The sequence below is a fragment of the Camellia sinensis genome, chromosome 12 (assembly GCF_055761805.1).
Source record: "Camellia sinensis isolate YWXY chromosome 12, ASM5576180v1, whole genome shotgun sequence".
Classification (NCBI taxonomy): Eukaryota; Viridiplantae; Streptophyta; class Magnoliopsida; order Ericales; family Theaceae; genus Camellia; species Camellia sinensis.
Genome location: NC_138972.1, coordinates 127,674,123 through 127,694,396, shown reverse-complemented (window position 1 = coordinate 127,694,396; position 20,274 = coordinate 127,674,123). Strand labels below are relative to the sequence as shown.

Genomic DNA, 20,274 nt, shown 5'->3' with positions numbered 1-20,274 from the left:
ATCATATACAATCATTACTATAATAATAACAATAAATAATGAAATTCATTTAACTAATGCAATTATAACTTATGATATGGTAAACTACCATGCTATACAAACAGCCTTTGTAGCGTAATTCATAATTTTTTCTGGGTAAATTATAAATACACTCCTTAAAATTTATTAAAATTATAAATTACTCATATGATTCTAGAAATTACATTATGTCCCCTAAGATTTTTAATTTCATAACAAATATGTCCTTTTATTAATAAATCATCAAGTTAATTGACAGTTTTTAATAACATTAAAATTTTATTTCAATTAATAATTCAGATAATTTTATTATTATATAGGTGAACAGTTAGAAATTTCACTTTTTAAATTAATTCTGTTAAATAAAAAAATCTGACAGGAAGAAATTTATAATTTTCCAAATCACAAGGGCAATTCCTATTTTAAGAAAATCTTAATGAGTATATTTATAATTTACCTTTTTTTCAATTGCATACGAGTAGTGTCAAAATACTATTTTTTCAACAAAAGCTGTAAATAGTACTGAAGAGATGGATGAAATTTAGTGAAAAGCCATTTTTGTAAATCCAATTTTAAGAAAGATGGAGAGAGCCAGAATACCAAATTATAGTTTTGGGAAAAAAATTGGTAGGATTTTCACTCCAAAGTAGCTGATATTTGAAACCAAAGTCATGTTAATACTATTTAGAATATTTGATTAATTTTTTAGGAACTCTAGCATATTGCTCTTTCGAAATTAAGCAAAACCAAGAAAACTTGGCTGATTCAAGTAAAATAGGATCAAGCAATAGGCATTTTGTGGCTCATTTGAATCCACTTTCTTGTTAACATGTGTTAAAACTTATGTATTATTGATTGATGTATGTTGTTACAAGATTTGTTGTATTGTTTTGATATCTATTACAAATTACAACTTCTATAAATAGAAAAGAAAGGTGGTAGTAGGTGTAGTGTAGTGGAGGTGGTAGGTGAAGTGGGTGCTAGTGGAGTGTAGTAGGTAAGGTAAAGTGGGTGCTAGTGGAGTGTAGTAGGTAAGGTAAATTCTAACAGCCCCTCGCAAACTCAAGGAGGATAGAAACTAACCAACTTGAGTTTGGAGAGAATAACAAAACAGAAAAATAAACTGATAAATAAAAAATGGATAGGAGACATGGTATGGTCGTGTCAGACCGTTGTAGGAGACACTTTATGGGGTCATGTCGGACCGTTGAAGCAGACAGTTTACGGGGTCATGTCGGACCGTTGTAGCAGACACTGTGTGGTCGTGTCAGACCGATGTAGAAGACAGTTTATGGGGTCATGTCGGACCGATGTAGAAGGACAGTTTACGGGGTCATGTCGGACCGTTGTAGAAGACAGTTTACGGGGTCATGTCGGACCGATGTAGCAGGACAGTTTACGGGGTCATGTCGGACCGATGTAGCAGACAGTTTACGGGGTCATGTTGGACCGTTGTAGAAGACAGTTTACGGGGTCATGTCGGACCGATGTAGCAGGTTGTGGTGGTGCTCCAAGGGGGCGACTTAGGGAGTGCGCCATGAGGTGACTTGAACATGATACTGTGTATAACCCCCCCTCAAACTCAAATAGGTTGGAAGATAAAAACCTATTTGAGGTTGAAAAGGGAATGATAAAGCTGACTGGTGTAGAAGACACTGGATGAGTGTGTATATAGGCTGCCCAAAAAATATACAAGGATGTAGATATCGAGCCCTTAAAAGTTGTGCCCTCAAAAGGTGTGCCCAATTTTTCAAAAGGCGTGCCATCAAAAGGCGTGCCCACTTTATCAAAAGATGTGCCATGAAAAGGCGTGCCAATTTGTCGGGCGGCAATTTGTCGGGCGGCAAAAGGCGCGCGATGCGCGTGGCTGGCCCTGGCTATTTAAAACAAGGTTGAGGCGAAGGCTGTGCATACGAGTCTGAAACCTCTGAACGCTCGGAGAGCTTGTCTCTGCAAATCTCGAAACACCCGGAAACCAACCCTTCTCTGAAACACTTAGCAACTCAAAAACATGGCCTCTTCTTCCCGTCCAGTTACCCAGAACCTGCTCACGCTCTTTCCAGAACTGAACGAGCCCACAAGAGAAATAACTGGTGCGGTGGCCAGTGAACCTCAACCAAACACCGCTGGGTATACTCCGTTGAACTTTCCGATGCGGTCTGTGGAGCAAAGAATGGCAGTGCTGTCGGATGTGGAGGCCAATCAGTATACTTTGAAGGTATGTGTGGAAAGCATGACGGCGGTCACAAACCTGTCGAACCGGCTGCAGAGTAGGACAAATGAGGTGCAGCAGTTAAACTCCCAACTGGCGCTGCTCCAACGCATGTATAAGGATGCGCGAGCAGAGATAAGTGTGCTGAAGGCGGAAAATAAGGAACTGAAGCGGAAGGCCACTGTGATGTTCCGATTTGGAGGTCCACCAGATGCGGGAGTGGAGGAGCAGGGAGGAGGCAACTGGCTTGGTGGTCGAGGAAGCACGGAGGCAGTACTGTCAAGGGCCGCCCAGGACGGGGGCAAAAAGAAGAGACCGGCGGAATAGGCGAAGAAGTGAGGTCGATGGGAGGCCGTCTGCAGAAAAGAAAACAAATCTTTTGAAATTGTGTTTTGGTTTGTTGTGGTTGTTTTTTTTTTTTTTTTTTTTTTTTTTTTTTTTTTTTTTTTTTGTTGTGTAAAATTGGATCGGGGTTGATCCCTAATATAAATAAAACAAAGGTTGGTGTGTGCAGGTCGGCTTCCTCTTCGGTTTTTTTTTTTTTTTTTTTTTTTGTTTCTTTTAAATTTATTTAATAATAAGAAGAAGAAGATATGGATGGCCAAAACATGTGCCGGGGGTGGGAAAGTAAAAAAAAAAAAAAAATGAAAGATGCGAAAAAGGTAGTGGGTGGGTCTTTAGAGAGAGAAGGTTGGGCGGTTGGCATTATATTCAGAAAGTGAGTGGGTGGGTTTTAAAAATCCCATTGTGGAAGACAAACATAGTGGGTGATATGAGATACAGAAAGTGGGCGACACCAACCCAGTTCCAAACAAGCCTTTCTCTCTACTCACAAACCCAACCCAGTCTCTCTCTCTCTCTCTCACTTATAGAGAGAGAAAGTAATGGATTCGGATCAGGGGAAGCTCTGCATCGGCGGGATTTCGTGGGAGACGAATGAAGAGAAGCTCAAGGACCATTTCGAGGCCTATGGTGAGGTTTGGCAGACTGTGGTGATGAGAGACAAGACCAATGGACCATTTCGAGGCCTATGGTGATTTTGGTTTTTTTTTTTTTTTTTTTTTTTTTTTTTTTTTTTTTTTGCAGATCCTTCGATCCTCGATAGGGTTCTTCAGGATAAACATCTCATCGATGGTTCTTCTGATCGCGGAGAATCATGGTCGGTGAATTGCAAGCGAGGCGGTGGCTGGAGAGGCTTGATCTTGCCGCCGTCGAAGAGCTCGTCGGCGGAGAGGGATGTTCTCTGTAAGTGTCCGCTGAAATCGAATTCGAAATCGGTGTCTTGGTTGATTGGGAGTTGTGATGTGGGAATTCCGGGACTCTGTTCCCAATTTGAAGGGGATAGTCAAGGGAAGAGAGGCGGAGGAGGAGGAGTCGGCGGAAAGAGAGTTGAAGTCGAGGAAGAAGGAGGAGGAGCGAGTGGAGCGGGTGGGGGCGCTGAAGAAGAAGTTGCCGATCCGCTGAGGGCTTGAAGGAGCGCTTATGTATGGAGTAGTGCATGAGCTGTCGAAGTTGAAATCCACAGCTGGTGATGGTATCATCACCTCTAACTCCATTTTAGTTACTCGCTCTCTCTCTGTATCAGAAATGAGGTTGATGCCGATAAGAGGTTGTGTGATAGGAGCTGCTGCTGAGTGTAAATGTAGCTGCCATGGCCATGAGGGAGAGGGATCATGTCTGATGCAGAGGATCCGGCGGGCGGTCAAGGCAAGGTTGCCGCCCGCCGGAAGGCGGAGAACACCGAGAACACCAAGATCTTTAACCTTGCTCTGATACCATGTTAAAACTTATGTATTATTGATTGATGTATGTTGTTACAAGATTTGTTGTATTGTTTTGATATCTATTACAAATTACAACTTCTATAAATAGAAAAGAAAGGTGGTAGTAGGTGTAGTGTAGTGGAGGTGGTAGGTGAAGTGGGTGCTAGTGGAGTGTAGTAGGTAAGGTAAAGTGGGTGCTAGTGGAGTGTAGTAGGTAAGGTAAATTCTAACAACATGTATGCATTACTATCATGCTTTTCTTTTCCATTATTTTCCTTCTACATTGCATTTACACTCTAAACTGGAATCTGAGGACAAGAAATGCACAGCTTACTCTCTGCCACGTGCCGGGACATTTTATCAACCTGTCGGTGACCTACCTGACATAGTAGCAGCAATACATCCAATAGTTCATTGGGTATCAATTTTAGGGCCAATAAAAACTTTTTTAGCAACTACATTATCCTGAAAAAATAAAAAAGCTGAAAAAAACTTGTTGTCAAGCCAGTCCTAAGCATGTCATTTCCTTATTATCCTCGGCTCAACAACTAAGCATAAACTCAAATACGATAAGCACAGCCACGAAAAAAGTCTTCATAAAATTTCACTGTGGAGACTTTCTATAAATGTGCCACAAAATGAAAGAGAAATCTAACTAGTTAATCAAAAGATACTTGAAGGTTTCTGTATGAGAAATTTTAAGAATGTCGTTGAAAAATTCAAAAATCTTCGAAGATTCTTGAAGAACAATTTCGAAGTTTCTAGAAGATGATGAGAGGCTTAGATTCTTCAATAGTCTCAACTTAGGAACACAAGAGTAAAGGAGATGATGGAGATAAGAGATTGGGTGAAGAAGAAGGCAAAGTAGCTAGAGAAAGAATAATAGCAAGGCTTTCCCATGGATCTCCCACTCTCACTCTCAAGGTTGATAATGGATAAAGGAAATTAGTTTTTTCCCAAGAGTTTTCTCTCTAAAATCCATCCCTTGTAAAGCTATGGGTGGGTGCTATTTATAGGCATCTCATGATGTAGGATGGAGCCCATGTGCAAGGCACATAGGGAATATTCTCTCTAACTACCTTATTCGAGAAGGTGACCTCTCCGAGGATGAGGAAAACCCCGAAGAGGAGATCAATCTCTCGGTGAACCCTTCTTCTTAGCCACACATAACCAATGATCCCCAATCATCCCAAAGGGTCAGGGTAGTCCCAGAGGACATCCTGCCGCATAAGGGTCAGCGGTAGTTCAAGAGAACGCCCTGCTGCAAATATTGCCGAGTCTTAGGGACTCCCTAAATCATGCCACCTCGACCCGGGTATAGGCTAGTTTAACCGAAGAGTGAATTTATTTTCACTCACCGTCCTTGGGATCGGGTCCTTTGTTCGAACTCCATTACGCCCATGGTTCTGGTACGTAGATCCCGAAAAGCTCAGAGCCCGCAAGTGTTCTTGGGACTCATTAACAGAGCGATCTCTAAGTTCGTGGATTTAAACCCTTTTGAGGCTTAGAGCGATTCAGCCCGTTTGATGGCGATAAATCCGACCCCACTAATTTTGGACTTGCGATAAATTCGAGCCCACCAACCTTAGACTATTGGGCCTAACTAATTTAGTGGGCTCAAATTAGCTTCTCTTACATCTGCCCCTTGCGTGTATGAGAAATTTTAGTTTTCTCAGACATGCATAATTTCACTTTGTCAGCCATGCTTCGCATTACGTTTTCAGAAATATTTGGTCTTAACAAAGTCTAAGGATAAAACTGAAGATTTATCGTAATTTACAGATAAAGTCAACAAGTAAAATTAAAATAAATAAATAAATAACTTTTTTTTTTAAGCTTTTTTTTTTTTTTTTGAAAGTCAACCCTTTTTTTTTATTCCCTTTTAACAGGATGCATGACTCCAAATCTTTTTTTTTTTTTTTTTTTTTATCTGAAGGTCACTCTTTTTTTCAAGTCAAAGATAATAAAAAAAAAAAAACCAAAGCACTCACCTTTTTTTATTATTAAAAAGGCAACGTCCAAACACTCTTTTTAAAATTATGCCACAAACCAAGCTTTTTCTTCCCCTGTTTGGCAACTCAACATATTCGTCTATATATGGATACTAGTGGATGACCCGTGCCTACGGCACTCAAAGTTTAAAAAAAAAAAAAAAAAAAAAAATTCACATTCAAGTTAATACATTTTGACCAATAAAAAATAAAAGTTAAGACAAACTAAAAATTCACCACATTGTAGTTATGATCTATTCAATCCATTAATAATTCTTCATATTCAAGGTTAAACTCCGTGTCACAGTGTATATGAAACTTTCAGTATACACATATAGACAATTACAATCATTTTTAATTCCCTTGTCCTTTTACTTTGTAATTACAATATGAAATCAGGAGAGATTTACATAATACATATAGTTCATGAATTAATTTGAAACCAAAACATAAATAATCATGCATTCTATATGTATAAGCTCAAGTGTAGTCCCACTTTAAAATTGATTCAACATCTCTATATGCATTTTAGATCTGATTATTTCTTATTGCCAATAGCACACCACCATAAATGCTTGATACTTGAAAAAGATCAAAAGATCCATTTGCAAATCCAATTGATCTTTCAAAGGAAATTACAATCTCACAAACAAATATCTTTCAAATGGAACCATTTGATCTATTCATTTTAAATAAATTCATTCTATCCATTACAATATACGCATACATATGTGTATGCATTTATAGTATTTAAAGAAGGAATGACAGTAAAAAGAAAAAGCTTTTTACGTTAGATACGCGTTGTCTCCCAGTTGTGCAATCCATGTCACCCACTTCTATATTCCATCACCTAACAGCCTGTAATTCAAGTGATGAAAATGAACAATAGAAGGGGGGAAAGGAAAAAAAAAATCAGAGAAAATTTTAAAGAGTGGAGAGTAGTATTTTAAGAAGAGCTATTTGAGGAAGTAGTGCTTACATACCGGCAAAGAGGAAAGACGAAGTAGGTGCAGTGGCTATTGGGCATGTCAACATCGTTAATTCCTCTGTATCAAACTGATAAACATCAACCCAACTTCAATTTCGGTGGCTGAGTACATGAGAGAGAGAGAGTGAGAGAGAGAGAACTTAGCCATTCAAAAAGCACCCAAATGGTTGTTACTCAATAATTTTTCTGAAATCTTCTTGTTACTCCATAATGGCGCATTAGGAACTACAAATTAAAAACTGAACTGATATTTGAACTGAACATCCTGTGTCATCGCCTAGATGTTAACAAAGAAAATTTTGGAAGAAGAATATCACAAATTACAATTTAACAATCAACTTAATGATAAAAACTTAAATTCCACAATTTAGGAAAGAGGGCAAAACTACCAGTTATGCCAAATCCACTTGGGAAAAAATAATAGTTCAAATATGATTGTGTTTATTTAAAATTCCCAAAAAATGTAATTAGCATAATTACGCTTGTTTCAAAAACGTGATCTAATCAAAAACCCACAAATGAAAGCAAATAAGTAGTAGAAAATGCTAGAAAAGTTATGATGAATTTCAGTCAAAGGTGGCAAGTACTCCAAAACCAAATTTCAGTCATGACCTCAACATCTCACACCTTCAATTCAACTTAAAAAAATAAAAATTTTATATTTTGAATTCCACACAAACTGAATCCAAAACCAAACCAGTATAAAAATTAAAAATTAAAAAGCAAATTGAGATTTAGTTGAGAGATGGAGGAAGTGAATCAACAGCTATTAACAACTCTATTGAAACTCTATTTAAAATCACTTAATAACAAAGGTTACATGCAAAAACAAAATTAAATGTCCCAAATGAACAATACTCAACAAAACAGCCCCATCCACAAAACTTTTTAGTTCAAACTTCCCAATTTTATTTAATTATTCAAGTAAAAATAATAAAATTTACCATGAAATGTCCTATTTATACCCAAAAGACAGTATATATTCATTTTATTATTACCCAATATTATTAATTTAACTAAATTGAATCAATCTGACAAAGATATGAGTTATTGCACTATGTTTTTCTACGCATTTTGTTAGTTTCTTTTGATCAAGAATCAAACCATCTAAAGATGCCAAACTAATAATATAAAATTTAAGCTAAAGATGCACTGTTTTATGTCAATATCAATAACCTACCAATCAATAATACCAAGAACAAATAGAGATTAGATTCCACAATGAACATAGTTAAATCATTACACTATGAAAAAAATAGAATTTGGAAATCAAATTGAAAACAGGTTAACAAATAGAAAGCTTCTCTGTTAAATCAACTAATAATGATGAAATTCTAAACAACCAATTAGAGGATTCTATGTAAATAAGAATACTTTTGTTAATGAGATTAATAAAAAATTGAACTGGATGATATTACAAATCTAAATAATTAAGTTATGAAATTCAAAACCAATTAATTGGAAAAAAAAATTCAAATATTAATCATTAACACAACTTCTATAAGTAAATAAAAGCTTGAAATTAAGTCATGAATTTGAATTTGAATAAAAACTTGAAATTAATCATTAATCATGAATTTGAAATCTTAGTAAATAAAAATTCCAACTCAACTTCTATAAGTATAAAACAAATTAAGTCATGAATTTACAAAAAATATGCACATCATAAGACAGTTATCAATTTTTATGATGAAAATTACCAATGTGTATGGTGTGTTAAAGTCAATTTGTGTGTGATGAGTTATTATTAAATTTGTAATGAAAACTCTCTCAACAACACTCACTCTGTGAGGTAACACAAATAGTCTGAGGCATCTCTGGTCACGTTTATTTGCTCCCATAGTCCATCCATTGCAACCGTGTCTGAATCATCGGCAGAGACAGTTTCTTCGATGTATGACTCCCAGAATGCTCCACTAATTACAGGTACCATCTTTATCTGTGAACTTTGGGAGCTTATCTGTAAAAAAAAATTGATTGGATGTTAAAACCCATTTTTGGGAACTTTTTGAAAGAGATGTTCATTGAACAAAAGCTAAACCTTAATTTTCTCAAAATTAAATCAAACTTAACACACTGAACAAAAGTGAGTTCTGGGGAGGGCAAGATGCATGCAGTTTGACTCCGATTTTCTAATACTTTTGTCCGTCCAAAATTTGTTCCTCCATGGTACTAATGAAAGAAAAAAAAACGCCCCAATATAAAAAAATATACTTTACTTGATATAAGATAAACATACAATTAAGAATTAACTCACCATATAATAATTAATAAAGGAACCATTATTCTGTATAAACCTTGCCACTGAAAATACCAAGTCTTCAACAGGTCGAACCACCAAACTTTGTATACCTGAGGATAAAATAGAGGAATCCAAAGACTGAATTAAGAAATTCAGAAAAAATGTAACTGAGTTCCATTGTTTGAATGATGAACCAATTTATAATTAAAACAACAAAGAAATAGGGGGGAAAAAAAAGTTTTTAAGTTATATGGGTGACATATTTGGGTTATGGCTCTTTTTCGGTCAGTCCAAGCATCCAAAAACCAGCCAGTCCAAGCTTCAGTCCACATTTTTGAGTTATGGCTCTTTTTCGGTCTGAAGGCTTCGCAGTAAAAACCATTGCAAGTGTCTACCTGTAAGATGATCAAGTGAGAGAATCGATAATTTGCCATTGTACAATTCAAGAAAATGAAAATTCAATGCAAAATATTTTTGGGTAGGTACAATCCAAAATATGACTATCAAGAAAAAAAACACATTCTCATCTTTTCATTATTTTTCTAAACCAATAGCCTTTACTCTCTAGCTAGGGTTTCACACACACACACACACAGCTTGCCGCGAGGTTTTGGTTAGGGTTTTAGAAGCGAACATGAATGAAAGCTTCCACATTTATATATTCATTTCTAGATTAATCCCCAAAAAACTGTCTAGATTAATCCTCAAAAATGTTTGATTTGTTGATTAATATGAGAGAAAACAACTAAGAAAATCAATAAATTTATAAATGATTAAATAACAAATAAAATTCTTTACCTCTGTGGATTTGGAGGAGGGGTCACAGATCTGACTCTGGTTTTTGGATGATTGAGAGAAATTCTTTACCTCTATGCCAGAGCCACGCTAGTTGTAGAGCTCGGGTTCAGCCACCGGCGAAGTTAAAGAATTTTGGGGCGGTTCAGAGGGATTGAGATGGGTTTGTTGTGGCGGTTCAGAGGGATAGAGGAAGAGAGAAGATGAAGAGAGTGATGTAGAGAGAGAGAGAGAGAGATTCTGAGCGTGTGTTCAAAATTTGAAAGAGGAGTATGTTCAAAATTTGTGTGAGAGAGAGAGAGGGGATCTGTATTGTGTGTGTTCAAAATTAGACGTTATAAGCTATTGGATTGAATTCAATCTAACGGTCTATGTATTGACAAAGGGACAAAAGTCCCATCAGGAGTAAAAATCTGAGCTTCCATGTTATATAGATATATATATATACATCCATTTCTATATATAAAAATAAAAATAAAAGATTAATTTACCTTGTTTCGATATGAAAGGTCTCAAGGAAGTCCACAATGCTTTAGACTCAATGCTTCAAACCTATTGTCAACTACAACAAACAAAAACTTTCATCAAGAAGATGAATAATGGGTGTTTCAATAAAGTCACAGGGGGCCAAAAAAACTTTCTCCAAAGAAAATCCGTGCAAGATGTGTGTGTGTGTGTGTGTGTGTGTGTGTGTGTGTGTGTGTGAGAGAGAGAGAGAGAGAGCTTATAGATAAGAGAATGAGAGGATTCAAGCGAAAGGTATGAAGAGCTGTGAGGAAAAAGTTGTACTGAATCCTGAAGTTCTGAAAGCAACAAATGCAAAGAAAATTGTTAATTTGCCAAACACAGCATAGTGTCTTCCCAAAGAAAATTTGAAAGAGATGAGAGCAGTACGTGTGTGAGAGAGAGAGGGTGTGTGTTCAAAAACAGAGCCATCATATTACATTTTCAGACATTTTGACAAAGAGACAAAAACAGAGGGTATGTGTTCAAAATTATATATATAATACACACAAATAAATACATATTGGCTTTTAAATAATCAAACCCATTTCATAAATCAAAACCATGAAAAAAATAAAACATTTCAAACTAACCATATCAGATTAAGAGAAACAGGAAATTATATAATTCTTCTTGATAAAAGCATATATATATACAAGAAATGTTTATAACATAACTCATTCAAATGTTTCAAAACAGGAAACATTTTCATTTCGAAACTGTTCTTGAGAAACATTTCAAGAAGAGTTTTGAAATGTTAACTTTTCTTGAGAGGGTGTGCTTTTATCGAGAAGAGTTTTGAAATGTTTCTCAAGAACCATTTTGAAATGTTAACATGTTTATAACATAACTCATTCAAATAGGAAATGTTTCTCAGGAAATTAATTTGAAATGTTTCAAATTAACCATATCAAGAAGAGTTATTTTAAATTTTTACATATATATATATATACACATATACATATATATACCATAAACTGTTCTGAAATATGTGTATATGTGTATGTGTAAATGTGTATATCTGTATATTTTAAATTTTTACATATATATACACATATAGATATATATACCCTAAACTGTTAACATTTCAAAACTGTTCTTGAGAAACATTCTTAAGAAACATTTCAAGTTGATTGGTTGTAAAATGTTTATAATACCAAGTTTCCACTTAAAATACAAAGCAAATAAAAGAAATTGCACTCATATCCCATCATAGTGAGAAAACACAATTATTATTTTTTTGTAAAACTATCACAATTCCAATTCCAACAAATTGGGAATCAAATTTCACTTTCTAATTCCCTATACCAATCAGACCTAACAAACAAACGAAAATTCCTATAAAATAACAAATGAAAAAATACAACTAAAGTTTTCCACTTTTCCAATAATTTTACCCAAACCAAGCAAATTCCATAAGAATTAAATCCAGAATACATTTTTTTCCCAAGAAAATCAAAGAGAAAATAAATTGGGGGTTTAAGCAAGGGAAAATAAATTGGCTTTTCAAGAAATATATATAGATATATAATCACATATATAGAAATATATTTGTTTCAGGAAATGCTAATGAAACAATTCAGAAACATATATTTGCTAAATATATTTCATATTTGTTTCCTGAGAAATATATTTCATATTTGTTAATTTGCTAATTTGTTAATTTAACAATTCATAAACATATTTGCTAATTTGCATTTCATTAGCATTTCAAATTAATTTGAAATATATTTGGAAATTAATTTGAAATATATTTCAGGAAATGCTAATAAAACAACTCCATATATTTGGATTCAAATAGATATAGAAATATATAATCACATCCCTGAAATAGAAATATAATCACATATAGAAATATAGATATAGAAATATGCATATATAATCACATCCCTCTTAATGAAATCATATATAATCACATCCCTGTCAATGAAATCATATATAGATCATATATGCATATATAAAATTATGTATAGATATAGAAATATATAATCATACTGAAATCATTATATATAGATATATATATATATATATATATAGATATATTTTTATACATACTGAAATCATATATAATCACATCCCTGTTAATGAAATCATATATAATCACATCCCTGTCAATGAAATCATATATAGATCATATATACATATATAAAATTATGTATATAATCACATTCACATTCATTCGGGTCATCCACACATTTGAGGCACACACATTTGAGGCACACAATATTGTTCTGTTTATATACATGATTTGCGGCACACAATATTCATTCGGGTCATCCCGGGAAAATTATGTTTATCATATATAATGGTTTAATTTATATACATGATTTGCATTTGAGGCAACCACACACATTTGAGGCACACAATATTGAAGTTTATAATTCACAAAAACCCCTAATGCATCACAGAACCAATACAAAAAGCTCCACTTTTGATTGAATCCAAAAAATGCTAATGAAACAAATATATGGAATTGAGATAAGATATGCATATATGTAACTGAATGAAATCGAAAGGGCTTGAGAAGACAAACCATTGTTTTGTTAGTGAGATCGAGTGGAGGACAGTCCAGCGAGATCGAAACCATTGTTCTGTTTGCACGGGTCATCCACACACATTTATCATATATAATCATATATAAAATTATGTATATAATACACACAAATGCATATACATACATACATTCGGTCTCTGAATCTGTGAATCCCCCATCCCTGAATCAAGAGGGAAGAGACTAATAGGGGGTTTAGGGTTCGGTCGCCGGCAAGGGTTGGGCTCCGAGAGGGTAGCACGCCTAATGGAGAGAGAGAGAGAGATAAAGGGGGTTTGATTTCAAAATTTGAAATCAAAAACCAGAAACAAAGAGATGAGAGTGTGAGAGAGAGAGAGAGGGTGTGGGTTGAAAATGGAGAGTGACCTAAGGGTAGAAGTCCCATCTAATGGGTTGAAAATGGAGAGTGACCTGTGAGCCGTTGGATTAAGTTCAATCCAATGGTTCATATTTTGACAAACGGACAGAAGTCCCATCAAGGAAAAAAAAACTGAGCTTCTAATCTATGAGGCTAGGCTTTATTGTTCTAATGCTATGTCGTGAAATCATAATAGAAATATAAAATTAGAAAATATTGTTCTAATGCTATGTCTTGCGAACACTAATATATTGAAACCATAATAGAAATATAAAATTAGAATAAACAGCGCCAAGAACAAAGAGACTATCATTATGTTTAGCGGACCAAGTTTAAAACATTAAACTTCTTTTTGGAAGAGTTGTCTCTTTTTACGGGTGATGCTACATTTGCTCTTAGCAAAGGAACAATAAGGAGGATGTGCTCCTAATAGTACTTGATCTACCTACTTGGCATCTATTAGGTTACTAAGTGAAGTTAATGATCTTTGACAAAATCAAAGAATCGAAAAATCAACTCAACAAAAGCAACTGACTTCAAGCAAGTAACGCCATCCTATTGTCAAACTGCAAATTGGCCACGTAAATATTATATTTAGTACAACTCTCTACATGAGAACCCCAAAATCATAAAGAAATAACAAATATCACATGAAATAGAATGAACAAAATCCCTCATTTATGTATGTAATGACAAATTAGATTGATAGTGCGTATGGTTGGGAAAAAAAGTAAAAAAGATATTACCATAGAACTTATCCTAGCTTGGCGTCGTCGGTTGATCTCACTTCACTTGTCTGCAAAATTGGACCGTTGTAATGGTGTATTAGTAGTGGACAACACACAATATCACACAATGGTTTCTCTTTTTAATAGACAATGGCATTGCCAAATGAGAAAAAAATAACAACGAAAATGAGTAAACTTAACAATATATCAATAGGAAAGCTGATCACCATGGGTCTTCTCAATTATAGCAACTAATGTTTTCCCTTCAGCAAAAATAACTAAAATCTGAGTGTGCGAGTTTCAAATTCAATTTTGAAGATCTCAGCTTCTTAACATTGTCCGAGATTAAGAAATAGAAAAAAAATTAAAAAAAAGGTAGCCCTTCATATAAGAACAGAAAAAAGAAAAAGAAAAAAAAGAAAAAGAAAGATATCTTGTAATCACATGAACAAAAGAATATCTTGTAATCCCATACACACTAAAGAGGGAAATGAGCTCAAATCTCTAGTATAAACTAAATATTTAAAGGGGAATTTTTTTTTAAGGGAAGGACCAAAAAAAACTTGAATGTGGTTTTGTTTTTTTAACTTGGAGTGCCGTAGACATGGGTGGTTATTTTACGATGAAATGTGGTTCTTTTACAATGAAATCATGAAGCTGTCCTATTTATACCCAAAAGATAGTATAAGTTGATTCAATCTGACAAAGATATGAGTTATTGCACATTGTTTTCATGTGCATTTTGTTAGTTTCTTTAAACCAAGAATCAAAACATCTAATTCAAGCAATCAATCAAAACCACACGCATAATAATATAAAATTCTAGACTTGCCAATATCAATAATATAAAATTTAAGCTACTGTTTTATGTCAACATCAATAACCTGCCAATCAATAATACCAAGAACAAAAGAGATTAGATTCCACAATAAACATAGTTAAAGCAGTACACTATGAAAAAAATAGAATTTGAAGGTAAACTAACAAATAGAAGGCTTCTCTGTTAAACCAACCGATAATGATGAAATTATAAATAACCAATTAGAGGATTCTATGTAAATAAGAAGACTTTTGTTAATGAGATTAATGAAAGATAGGATGATACTACAAATCCAAATAATTAAGTTATGAAATTCAAAACCAATTAACTGGAAAAAAATAAAAAAAATTCAAATATCTATCATTAACGCAAATGAGCCATGAATTTGAAATTTCAGTAAAATAAAAACTCCGACTCAACTTCTATAAGTCTAAAACAAATTAACTCATGCATTTACCTTTTATATCAATAACTCATGCCAATTAAACAATATCAATAACTCAATAAACCAAAATTTTATAGATATTGAATTTACATTTGGTTTATTGAATTTACCTTCTTGCTTACATTGGCAAAGTTTCGAATTCTATGGAAATTGAATACATTTGTGCCAATTAAATAAAAAAAAAAAATTTAACTGAGATAGATGGTGGGAGTGAGTGGGAATCATTCCATTATGAATCTTCAGCCTAAAACAAAATCCACACACGTGGGCTCAACTGGTGGTGTATGATGAGATTACAAATGTACATTAAATATTGAGAGGAAAAAACAAATGTGAGAAAGGTTCAAATAAAAACCTCTTTGTACAATAATGCAACAACAACATACTAAAAACCCCAAATAAACATGAAATAACAACCCATTCACATGAAAAACATATCTAAAAATCTAAGTTTTGGTGCTCACCATGAAAAAGTTATTGAACCCATTAAATATAAATCTTGAGAGAGAGAGAGAGAGAGAGAGAATCACCACAAATCAACTATGTAAAGAATTTGTTGGTCTTCAAAATCAAAAAATCATGGAAGTAAGAAATTATTGAAATCAACTTTCAAACTGCCCATAATAGCTATCAACAAAGCAAAGCAATACCACAACAACTTATCAAACAGAAACCCCAATGGATTTTAATTGCCTTGAAAAATTATACTTTCATTTGGGTTTAAGTTCTATGTATGACCACTTATATAATTTTGAACAAACTTGCATGTGCTCAAATCATTATAATGTTATTATTACAACCAAAAATTGGAAGTTATATCTTACCTTTTGAAGAATTTATGGATATTTAAATTGTTTTCTAAGGGATGAGCAACAAAAAGAAACATTAAAATGCTTTAGTAAGAATGCAAATCAAATACTTACCACAATGTTTGGATGCGAAATGTTCTTAAGAAGCTTCACTTCTTCCTCAAGCTCTCTAATGTGAACCTATTAAGCAAATTTAAAGCAATGATTCAAATATATAGGACCACAAACACAATGCTTCATATACAAATTACCATAAATGTAAATAAAGCAATCAAATTGGAAGTAATTTTCTATTTTAAAGCACTCCTATTGCAATTGACAGCTGCTTAGATACATACCAATACCAAAAACAATTGAAAAAACTAACACAAAAAAATAAATGTATCCAAAAAAATCACCAAAATATATCTTTTAGAAATGAAGGAACACCAAATCCAAAATCAATAAGAACACTTCTCAAGATAATAAATACTTAAAAAGTATAAGAACATTACCCCAAAACAAAACCCATTGCTCATCATCATTCTGTAAATCACCACTGAATAATGTGCCAGATAAAGCTTTAGGAAATACGAAAGTATTCAATAAATACCAAAAATATTTTGTCTGATTTGAAACTATGAGTAAAAATATAACTATCTATTTTATTTTCAGCTTAACGTTAACAGTCAGGTTAACCTTTGACATTAACCCATTTAATGTTAATAATCCTTAATCCATTTGACTAACCTGAAGAAAAAAAAAATCAGGTTAGTAGTGCTCAAACCTGAAGAAAAAAAAAAAAAAAACATTAGGTTAACAAAATTCTAGTGCACACACAGAATCTCAATCACAATTGATAAGGGATTTGCAATTAGGAAATAAATTCATTAAGTATCCAGCAGAATTACTTACCCTAAAAAGAAAAAGAAAGTATTCATTAAATGAAATGAAAATAAAGGTATTATTAGTTACGGTACACAAAATTGGTAAAAGGCAACCATAAGATGATTAAAAAGACATGATTCCCATTTACATTTGGTTTACAAATGACATTAAAATGTTCAAAGTCGAGCCTTGAATCTATCAAAATGTAAATTACCACAAGAATTGAAAACTTTTTAGGGATAGTTCAATTTTTTATTTCAAAACTGAACAGGTTACAAAGAAATTCTGTTACTTCACTGAGTTGGTCTCATATTGGCAGGCGCCCAGTTCAGGAGTGTTTAACTGAGTTGTTGGTCTGGTGGTGTGAATTGTTATCAGCAAGATAATTAGATTAAAGGCAAATTTTAATTTGGATGAATTAAAAACCAGGGACAAATTGAACTTGGGTCCACAAATCAAAAATTGTGTCCAAAAATTGAACTTTGGATGAATTAAAAACCACAAATTGTGTCCACAAATCAAAAATCTCACAGATATTGGCTTGAGAGAGAGAGAGAGAGAGAGAGAGGGAGGGAGAGTAACCGTAGCCGGTGCAGTGGACGGTGACGCTCTAACGGGGACAGGCTTGGGTCCGGTTCCGGCAGTGAGGACTTCCTTTTCGACTACCATCTCTGAATCTATCTGATCTCTTTTGGTAGTGGCTCGTTCGGTAGTGGCTTCATTCGGTCTTCATCAATCTTGAAGGGGATTTGGGGCTGCCACTATTGATGACGATTGGGATGGCGGAAAGAGGGAGGGAGGAAGAGAGTAATAGAGGTTTGGGGTTTGGTCGACGGTAAGGGTTGGGCTCCGACAGGGAAGCATGTGAATGGGCTCCAATGGAGGGAGGGAGAGAGAGAGAGAGAGAGAGTGGGTGCTTGTTCAAAATTTGAAATCAGAAAGAGATAAGGAGGAGGAAGCGTGTGTGAAAGAGATAGAGGATGTGTGTTGATAATGGTCCAGAGAGAGTGGGTGAGATATTTTCAGCCCTTAGATTAAATCAATCTAATGGCTCAAATTTTGACAACGGGACAAAAGTCCCATCTGGGTTCAAATCCTGAGTTGTTTTGTTATATAGATATATAAGTAGTATATTCTGAGGGAATATTCCAGCATTACACCACTTTTTTCCATTTAAGAAAAAAAAAAGAGGCTACAACCCTAATTAGTAGCGCATTTCTTTTTCAAAATTATGCCACAAACCAAGCTTTTTCTTCCCCTGTTTGGCAACTCAACATATTCGTCTATATATGGATATATATAAGTAGTATATTCTGAGGGAATATTCCAGCAATACACCACTTTTTTCTATTTAAGAAAAAAAAAAGAGGCTACAACCCTAATTAGTAGCGCATTTCTTTTTCAATAGCTCATTTCTTTTTGCTTGTTGCACAGCGGCGCCCTCTCTCTCTAAGATCATCTCCAACGATTCACTAAAGTTGATATTAAATTTAAATTTTGATAAAAAAGTTATCATTTACTACTCTAACGGTTGCACCAAATCAATATCAGATTGAGATTTCATCAAACAATTCATCAAACTGAGGACAAGATACTGATTTCACCAAAACACTGTTTGTGACCGTTGGAGGAAGGACCCGGTCGACCAACCGGTTGCCCGACCAGTTGACCAACCGGTTGACCGAATTCCTTTCAAATAGGTTGGTTCAAATCGGTCAACAAAGGTTCAAACAAGTAAAAAAAAAATAAAATTACATTTTGCCTTACCGGTTGACCGGCCGGTCAACCAACCGGTCAACCCACCAAAACCAAAACAGAGATGAAGTTGTTCTGATTACATACCAAGTTATTGATGAAGATGATGAAGCTGTATGTTAACAATTACATACCAAAACCAAGTTGTATGTTAACAATTACATACCAAAACAATCAATAAAGTTCTTGTTTTGAATCAAAAACCCATTTCGATTCTGGTCTTGTTTGTATATATGATGGGCACATTGTATCCAGATAATTTTGGGTTTCCTTTGGGTGTTTCACAGAATTTGATGGAGAGTGGTTATGGAATCAATGAGCTCTGTTTCAATTTTCCTCAGAATTTGATAGAGAGTGGTTACGAAAATGCTTCAAACTGCAAAATATATATATATATATATATATTTACGCTTATCGGTCAACCCACCGGTCGACCAACCGGTTGACCTACGGGATTTGATGCACCGTTGGAGCTACTGATATCAGATTTGGTGAAATGAGTCATTTTTTACTCTGATTTGGTGAAAAAAAAAGTTCACCGTTGGAGATGCTCTAAATCGAGAGACCAACCCAGCTCTTCTCATTTTTTTTTTTTAAGAAAACAAACCTTATTCTTTAACAAACCAGAGCTGCTGCTGTTTGCATAGAGTTTCATCGCGGCTTCAAGCAACGCCGCCGAAGACCCACGCCACTGTCACGGTTGGCCAGCACCGACACCAACTCGTCAAGCTGCCACTGCAGCTTCACCTACTATAAACGTCGTGGCCCAAGTTGCCGTCGACCTCTCATTGTTCCTGCTGGAAATGGTTGGAAAATTCTAGGTAAAATCAGAATTTTTTTTTAAGTTTGGTCAATTTTTTTTGATGGGCTCCGTGCATCAATTTTTGCAGGTCAAAGTGGTAACGCGTTCTATGCCGCGTTGTGATTCACGTGGTATATTTGGTTGCTCAAAACCATTACCGAGTGAATGGGAGATTGAAGCCAAAGTATGCTCCATGGAAATAGAGTTTTAGAAGAAAAATCCTTAAAGGTTTGAATAAGGCTTGTCCCACATTGATTTGGTGGGAATGGTACTTGGGGTGTGCCCCAAGGGGTACCCAAGTGTTTTAGAGAGGGAAGTTATGGGCAAAATGGGCTAGACCCATTGGACTCAAAAATCACTACACACGCCGCCGTCCGTCCGGCTCAGGTGGGGTGGGGTGCGTGGTGTATGGTTGGGTTGGGTTTGTTCGGCCCAATACCTATCTTTTTGGAGCCAAAAATATTTGATTTTAATTTTATTTTTTGGTAAAATAAAAATCCAAAATTCAAATTAAACCGGAAATAAACTGGTCTGGTTTTTTGCTGTACACCTAAACAGGTCCCTTCCGTTTTTTGAACCCAACAGATTTAAATTTGTTTAAATTCAAAACCGAACAGTTTTCAACC

The 20,274-nt window shown here is 34.7% G+C and overlaps 3 long non-coding RNA genes across 4 annotated transcripts; all 3 read right to left on the bottom strand.

The window, feature by feature from the left end:
• Positions 1-6,566: 6,566 nt before the first annotated feature.
• On the bottom strand, positions 6,567-8,927 carry LOC145804272 (uncharacterized). The gene is made up of 3 exons (XR_014345903.1): positions 8,757-8,927; positions 6,968-7,074; positions 6,567-6,842 (listed from the first exon to the last, which is right to left on the bottom strand). It is a non-coding gene; the product is annotated as an uncharacterized LOC145804272 (long non-coding RNA).
• Positions 8,928-9,114: 187 nt separating this feature from the next.
• Positions 9,115-16,741, bottom strand: LOC145804771 (uncharacterized). Of its 2 annotated transcripts, XR_014347154.1 has the most exons (7): positions 16,719-16,741; positions 16,339-16,404; positions 14,169-14,218; positions 13,047-13,104; positions 10,501-10,812; positions 9,230-9,609; positions 9,115-9,144 (listed from the first exon to the last, which is right to left on the bottom strand). It is a non-coding gene; the product is annotated as an uncharacterized LOC145804771 (long non-coding RNA). The 2 variants fall into 2 exon arrangements; XR_014347153.1 differs by lacking the exon at positions 13,047-13,104.
• LOC145804772 (uncharacterized) lies at positions 16,738-18,200 on the bottom strand. The gene is made up of 3 exons (XR_014347155.1): positions 17,674-18,200; positions 16,954-16,990; positions 16,738-16,762 (listed from the first exon to the last, which is right to left on the bottom strand). It is a non-coding gene; the product is annotated as an uncharacterized LOC145804772 (long non-coding RNA).
• Between the last annotated feature and the right edge of the window lie 2,074 nt (positions 18,201-20,274).